The 8,463-nt window shown below is 44.7% G+C and overlaps 1 pseudogene; it reads left to right on the forward strand.

The window, feature by feature from the left end:
• Nucleotides 1-5,455: 5,455 nt before the first annotated feature.
• On the forward strand, nucleotides 5,456-7,563 carry LOC119322470 (annotated as a pseudogene).
• Nucleotides 7,564-8,463: the final 900 nt, after the last annotated feature.

The following is an 8,463-nucleotide window of genomic DNA, read 5'->3' on the forward strand; positions in this document are numbered from 1 at the left end:
ATATATATACACTTAGTTACCTATGTTATCTCTAATATGCTTAGTTTCCTATAGGTTAGCTTCATTTTACCTAAGTTGGCTCTAATATGCTAACTTAGAGCTTATATGCTTAGTTTCCTATAGGTTAGCTCCAAAATAACTTATGTTAGCACAAAATGATCAAGTTTACATAATAAGCTTATAGTCTTTTTCTTATTCTTCTTTTCCAAAATGACATAGGTTAGCTTCATTTTACCTAAGTTGGCTCTAATATACTAACTTAGAGCTTATATGCTTAGTTTCCTATAGGTTAGCTCCAAAATAACTTATGGTAGCACAAAATGATCAAGTTTACATAATAAGCTTATAGTCTTCTTCTTATTCTTCTTCTTTTCCAAAATGACATAGGTTAGCTTCATTTTATCTAAGTTGGCTCTAATATGCTAACTTAGAACTTATATGCTTAGTTTCCTATAGGTTAGCTCCAAAATTACTTATGTTAGCACAAAATGATCAAGTTTACATAATAAGCTTATAGTCTTCTTCTTTTTCTTTTCGAAAATTCTTCTTATTCTTCTTCTAGTGTTCTTCTTCTTCTAGTATTCTTCTAGTCTTCTTCTTCTTCTTCTTCTAACTTCTTGTTTATCATTTTGCAGATTTGATTTAATTCACGGAAGCTTGCATGGATGGAGTGCTTCTTTTCCATTTGTGTTTTTATTTTGTATCAATGTGAAACTTTTGTGAATTGATGGATAACGGTGTTGGATGAACAATGTGAAACTTTTGTAATATGTAACGATGGAACTATGTGTTGGCTATGTATGTATATATGATGGAACTTGTGTGTTGTCTATGATTGTTATATGGATTCTTGTTGTATATATATGTGTTGGATATCTCATATGTGAAATAGTGACCTGAGATTAAGAAAAAAAATAAAAAATTTGTTACTAATGGCGCACTACCATGTGGTGCACCATTAGTATAGCAGACTCTAGTGGCGCACTGTGGGCAAAACTAATGGCGCACTGTGTGGTGCGCCATTAGTATAGCAGATACTAATGGCGCACCGGTGGTGCGACATTAGTAAAAAATACTAGTGGCGTGATACTAATGGCGCACCGGTAGTGCGCCATTAGTAGGCAAAACCAGTGCGCCATTAGTAGGCCTTTTCCTAGTAGTGTCGGTATGTTACTTGCCCGAGATTCGATCGTCGGTATCTCAATACCTAGTTCAATCTCGTTACCGGCACGTCTCTTTACTCGTTTCGTAATACATCATCTCACAACTAACTCATTTGTTGCAATGATTGCAAGGCTTAAGTGATGTGCATTACCGAGAGGTTTCAGAGATACCTCTCCGACAATCGGAGTGACAAATCCTAATCTCGAAATACGCCAACCCAACAAGTACATTTGGAGACACCTGTAGAGCACATTTATAATCACCCAATTACGTTGTGACGTTTGGTAGCACACAAAGTGTTCCTCCAGTAAACGGAAGTTGCATAATCTCATAGTCATAGGAACATGTATAAGTCATGAAGAAAGCAATAGCAGAATACTAAACGATCAAGTGCTAAGCTAACGGAATGGGTCAAGTCAATCACATCATTCTTCTAATGATGTGATCCCGTTAATCAAATGACAACACATGTCTATGGTCAGCAAACATAACCATCTTTGATCAACGAGCTAGTCAAGTAGAAGCATACTAGTGACACTCTGTTTGTCTATGTATTCACACAAGTATTATGTTTCCGGTTAATACAATTCTAGCATGAATAATAAACATTTATCATGATATAAGTAAATAAATAATAACTTTATTATTGCCTCTAGGGCATATTTCCTTCAATGTGAACATACAAACATGCATATTCAACAATAATATCACCAAAAAAATCTATTAACAGAAAAAAATCTAACACAATATAAACAAATTAATTACACAATATGAAAAAAATATAACATAAAAATCTATGAACTACACATCTAAATTACTATACATCTAACAAAAGAATCTATGAACTACAAAAAAATCTAAAAACATCTTACAAAATTAACTAGACATCTAAATTAACTACTATTAACATCAAATTAAATTAGTTGCTCACGGCGACGGCGACGGCGACGGCAAGGGCGAGGTGCGGCGCGGGGCGGGGCGGGGCGGTGACGGCGTCGGGGCGACGCGGGACGGCGTGGGGGCGGCGTGGGCCGGGGCGGCGCGGGACGGGGCGGCGCTGGGCGAGGGCTGGCTTGGGTAGCCTGCCGGCGTCGTCGATGGATTCGCCGCCGTCGGGGGAGAGCAGGAGAAGAGATTGAAGTGGGGATGGGAGGTTCTGAAACTTTCCTAAGTGCTACTTATATAGCAAAGGCATTGATCCTGGTTCGTGGCACAAACCGGGACTAATGCCCCCCTTTATTCCCGGTTGGGGCTACCAACTGGGACCAAAGGCCTCTTTTCAGCAGCCCAAAGGGCGGGAAACATAGACCTTTGGTCCTGGTTGTAGGCACCAACCTGGACTAAAGGTGGGTCATTGGTCCCGGTTGATGCCACCAACCGGTACCAATGCACCCGTCTAATTACTTATTTTTTTTATGATAATTCTTTTTGCTTTTAATGTTTTGAACAGAATTCTAATTACTTATTTATTTTCTTTTATGATAATTCCTTTTGCTATTAAAGTTTGTAACAAAATTCTAATTACTTATTTATTTTCTTTTATGATAATTCTTTTTGCTTTTAATGTTTTGAACAGAATTCTAATTACTTATTTATTTTCTTTTATGATAATTCTTTTTGCTATTAAAGTTTGTAACAAAATTCTAATTACTTATTTGTTTTCTTTTATGATAATTCTTTTTGCTTTTAATGTTTTGAACAGAATTCTAATTGCTTATTTATTTTCTTTTATGATAATTCTTTTTGCTATTAAAGTTTGTAACAAAATTCTAATTACTTATTTATTTTCTTTTATGATAATTCTGTTTGCTTTTAATGTTTTGAACAGAATTCTAATTACTTATTTATTTTCTTTTATGATAATTCTTTTTGCTATTAAAGTTTGTAACAACATTCTAATTACTTATTTATTTTCTTTTATGATAATTCTTTTTGCTATTAAAGTTTGTAACAAAATTCTATATAATTTTAGTTTCAATAATACTAGAGGTTTATAAAAGCTTTTTAGTTGATTCCTTCAGTACCAGTTCTAAGGCTGTTATAAAGGCATTTTATTTGGTACAGGTTTTAAGGCTGGTGCCCCATGAGCACCTTTTAGTACCGGTTCGTGGCATGAACTGGTAAAAGAGTTTTTTAGTTGATTCTTTCTGCAGCTATTTTTTAGTCCCACCTCGCCAGGCGAGAGGCACTCGCAGCGGTTTATAAGCCCTGAGTGCAGAGATGATGAAGAAGAGGCTCAATGCACGTTGCTTAGCTTCAAGCCTTGAGGAATAGGGTAGACTGCACGGAGCTATATGCAGTGCAGTTTACACTATTCCGAAAGGCTTGAAGCTAATTAACGAGCATTGTGCCTCTTTTTTATTTTTAATGACTTATTACAACTCAGAAAAAATAGAAAAAAATAAATATAGCAGAAAAAAAACTATATAAAAAACTACTCAGAAATAAATAGAAGAAAAAATAGTTGTGATTAACTTTACTAAAAAAATGAGCACATATACGCTTATAGAGAGAATTCAACCTAAATTCATAATAAATTTCTACTAACTTCAGAGAAATTGAATGTGAATTTAGGTCAAATTCCCTGTATAAGGGCATCTATTTTCACTTTGAGAGGAGCTCAACAAGGCATAGAGGTAGGGGCTTATAAACCGGTGTGAGCGCCCTTCGGTTTGCGAGGTGGGACTAAACTCTGACCGCAACAAGGACCAACCCTTGAGTCCCGGTTTGTGGCATGAACCGGGACTAAAGGGAAGCCTTTGGTCCCGGTTCAAGCCACCAACCGGGACCAATGGTGGTGGGCCAGGAGCGAGGCCCAGTGGTCCCGGTTCGTTGCACCAACCGGGACCAAAAGGTCCAGACGAACCGGGACCAATGGCCCACCTGGCCCGGCCGGCCCACGGGGCTTACGAACCGGGTCCAATGCCACCATTGATCCCGGTTCTGGACTGAACCGGGACTAATGGGCTGACCCGACCTGGACCATTGTCCCCTTTTCTACTAGTGCAGTTGGAGTCAGACGGCATGCCTCGGTGCTCTACGAGGTTTGGTGGGCGGCAGTTTGTGGCCGGCCGGTTCGGGCAGTTGGTGGACGAGCTTCACCGGGTGAAATCCTATCTCCGGCATTTGCCGGATGTGGCGGCGGCGATGCCCGCGGGCGCCGCTCTCTTTCTTGGAAGCGTCGCTGCAGTGTGCTACCTTTCCCCTCTTCCCGCGGCCTTGGCTCTGGAGGGAAACCTCTGATCCGCGGGATCAGGCGATGAAGGCGCCTTCACGTCTTCTTCCTCCTTGGGGGCATCGTCTTGGAGCCTGCCACAACTGGAGACCGGTGGTTGACGGCATCTTCGCCGCGGTGGTTGGCGGCATCTTCGCCGCGTGGTTTGCTGAGGAGGCTGTTTCTGGGGCACTGATTTCTGTATGGCAACGATGATGGCGTCGAGAGGAGCTTCGGTCGTGGCTCGGGCTTTGGTAGTCGGATCTTCCCGGCGTGTCCGAGGTGCTCTTCCGTGGGTTGCCTGGTTGTTTTGAAGTCGGAGCTGTGGTGGAGCGAGTCCAGGCGGCGATGATGACAGGCACTCGGTGGTCGTTTGCGGCGAGCACGATCGGCGCAAGTCCTGCATATTTCCCCCGTGATGCTCGTCGTCAAAGTCGGAGCTGTCGGTTGTTTGTGCGTGTGGCCATCTGTTGGCATGTGCCGTCGTGGCATATGTATCTGTCCTGCAGCTCTGTGTTTCATGTCGGTGGCCAGGTTGGCCGGTGGTGCCCATTTTGTGGGCTGGATTGTGTCGGTTTTAGCCCAGTTTTCCATCAATTAACCGGGCAATTCTCCTTCTTCTTAATCAATGAAAATGGCAAGTCTTTTGCCTCGTTTCAAAAAAAAAAAGAAATGTGGTTAAATAGTTCTGTAACCATATTTTATATTTTATTTCGTGTCAAATACACTTTAAGATTGTTTGAGACTAGGTTGTTAAAGAAGTTGAGCACACCGTACTTAGTCTCAGACTAGGCTTTCTAAACATTCATTTGATTGGACATTATTGGACCCGGTGTATGTGCGTGTGTTGCTTGATTGGTGCTCTACGCCGGCGCTATTCGTCACTGTGTACCTGCCGGCCAGGACGCTGCTGTAAATAATAACTTGGGTACGGTGCAGACTACAGAGCGCATGATATTCTGCCGCACGAAACGGAGCGCCGGTCGATCCATCCATATATATGTGTGTGTGGCTGTGTGCGCGATCTTCTGCGGTTTGGATTTTCCCTACTCAATCATCGCGCTCATGGTCGGGGCCATGAGGAGACCAACCCAAGCGCATCTCGTCGGCACTGCCGCGCTCTTCCTGCTGGCGGCTGCCATCTCCGCGACAACCGTCGCCTTGGTGAACTCGGAGGCCGATGCCCTTCTAGCATGGAAGGCCAGCCTCGTCAACGGGACCACGCTATCTAACTGGACCCGGACCACGCCGGTCTGTGATTGGGTAGGCGTGTTTTGCAACATCAATGGCCGGATCAGGGGGCTAAATCTCCCGCGACTCGGTCTTTCGGGCGAGCTCGACACGCTCGACACCGCGGCACTTCCGGAGCTTGCCTCTCTGAACCTTTGGAGGAACAACCTCGGAGGCCCCATCCCGGCCAGCATATCACGGTTGCGCTCCCTCGAAGTACTCGACCTCAGCGGCAACGGGTTCAACGGCTCCATCCCGCCGCAGCTTGGTGACATGCCAAGCCTCGCCGCCCTCTATCTCTACGAGAACAACCTCAGTGGTGAGATCCCACGCCAGCTCTGCAACCTTCTCTCCATCCAGTCGTTGGACATGTTCAACAACCAACTCACCGGGGAGCTCCCGAACTGCTGGTGCAACCTGCAGTCTCTGCGGTACATGCGCCTGTCAAACAATCGGCTCACCGGGGAGCTCCCGGACTGCTGGTGGAACCTACAGGCTCTGGAGTCCATGTTCCTGTCCAACAACTCCTTCTCAGGTGAAATCCCGGCGGCTAAGCCAAGCCACAACTGCTCTCTCACGTCACTATCTCTTGCCGGAAATGCCTTTTCCGGAGCCCTCCCACTCCTAGAGGGTTGCAACTCGCTCGCTATCCTCGACCTCAGCAGCAATATGTTTAACAACACCATTCCACTGCAGCTCAGTGGCATGCATAGCCTCACCAACCTCCGGCTCTACAATAACAACCTCGTCGGCAACATCCCGCACCAACTCTGCAGGCCCTCTCCATCCAGATACTGGACCTGTCAAACAACCAGCTCACCGGGGATCTTCCGCACTGCTGGTGCAACTTCCAGGCTCTGATGTTCATGGACCTGTCGAACAACCGCCTCACCGGGAAGCTCCCGGACTGCTGGTGGAACCTAGAGGCTCTGATTTTCATGGATCTATCCAACAACTCCTTCTATGGTAAAATCCCCGCAGCTGTGGCAAGCCACAACTGCTCTCTTAAGTCTCTTTACCTTGCCGGAAATGGTTTCGTTGGTGCATTCCCGCCGGTTCTAGAGGGCTGCAACTCGCTGGACACCCTGGACATGGGGAATAACAAGTTCTTTGGAGTTATTCCTCCATGGATCGGGAGTCAGATCCCATTGTTGAGAATCCTTAGCCTCAAATCAAACAATTTCACTGGAGAAATTCCTCTGGAGTTATCATGCCTTTTGCAACTTCAGCTGCTCGACATGGCAAACAATAGCTTGACTGGCTTGATTCCGGTAGCCTTAGGCAGCTTGACCTCCATGAAGCATCCACAAAATCTATCGACTACGGAACTATCCAATGAGTGGAAATACTATGATAGAATCGAAATAATTTGGAAGGGCCACGAACAGTTCTTTGGAAAAGCGATCCAGTTATTAACCGGTATCGATTTGTCGGGCAATTTGTTGTCTCGGTGCATTCCTGAAGAGCTAATCAACCTTCAGGGCCTCCAATTTCTAAACCTGTCGAGAAACCATCTGTCATGTAGCATTCCTGAAAACATTGGTAGTTTGACTTTTCTCGAGTCCCTTGATCTATCATCTAATGGACTTACAGGAGCCATTCCATCGAGCATGTCAAGCTTACCGTGGCTCACCACGTTGAACGTCTCGAACAATCTTTTGTCGGGCAAGATACTCACCGGGAATCAGCTTCAGACCCTGACTGACCCATCAATTTACTCCAACAATTCTGGGCTCTGCGGATTTCCCCTAAACATTTCGTGTGCCAATACTTCGCTTGCACCGGATGAGAGAAATGGTGAAGAGGAGGATCACTGGATGTACTACTGTGTAATTGCTGGGATTCTGTCTGGTCTCTGGTTGTGGTTTGGGATGCTCTTTACAGTGAAGTCCTGGAGATGTGGTTTTCTTTCCTTTGTTGATGGCATGCAATGTAAAATTATGAAAAAGGTGTGACATTAGCTGTGTTATCTGCAATGCTATACCTCCTTCATTTTTTTGGCGAATGTTACACAAATTAATAGCATCGAGTCGTTTGGTAAATTTGGTCGCAATGCATTTCACTCCCATTTTTGCCATGCATGCACGTCGGAGGATCTACTTGACTATTTTATCCATCTCTTTTACGACGTATTCGATTCATCTCACGTTCACCTGAAGGGGCTCGCTGTCATCGTGGGCACCGTGAACGTCTCCAGCCGCGGCTCCGTCAGGTCCACGTCCTCCTGCTCCGCTGACTGTCAGCTCCGCCCCATCATCGTCATCATCGTCACCGGCGTGCCAACATTAACCATGACATCTCCGGACAAGACAGCGCCCTTGGCATTGCTGCCGTTCCCTCCGTGCAGGTGATCGCGGAGACGGCCGTCGTCGTCGCTGTCCTGCCACAGGAACTGTCCACCTGCCCTGTTGATCGGATGAACGTAGCATCTCAAATCTACGACAAATGTCGGGTGGGCTAGACCGAAAGCATACGGGAGTATAAAAACAAGAAAGAGAGAGAGAAAAAAGAGTGGGTTACGCCACTGGTTTGGCCTGTTTGGTTTCTGGCCTAGGACCATTATTTTCTCTTCTTCTTTTTCTTTTCTGTTTTAGCTTCTAGCTATTTTACAGTAATATCCTGCACGTTTCTGTATTTTAAAGCAGATTGTATATCATCATATCTGATTAGGCAATTTGATTGTTGCTACATGTTGATGATACTTGAAAATTAATTTACTAATAGGTAAATTAATTGTGCATGATAATTTCATGCGGGATTTTGCCGTTGATGGTATCAATCATCGAATCTGGTCGATGTAAAGATTAACTTGACGGCCCGGGATCTCAGTTCCCACATAACCACACCTGCTCAGG

The sequence above is a fragment of the Triticum dicoccoides genome, chromosome 6B (assembly GCF_002162155.2).
Source record: "Triticum dicoccoides isolate Atlit2015 ecotype Zavitan chromosome 6B, WEW_v2.0, whole genome shotgun sequence".
Taxonomy (NCBI): domain Eukaryota; kingdom Viridiplantae; phylum Streptophyta; class Magnoliopsida; order Poales; family Poaceae; genus Triticum; species Triticum dicoccoides.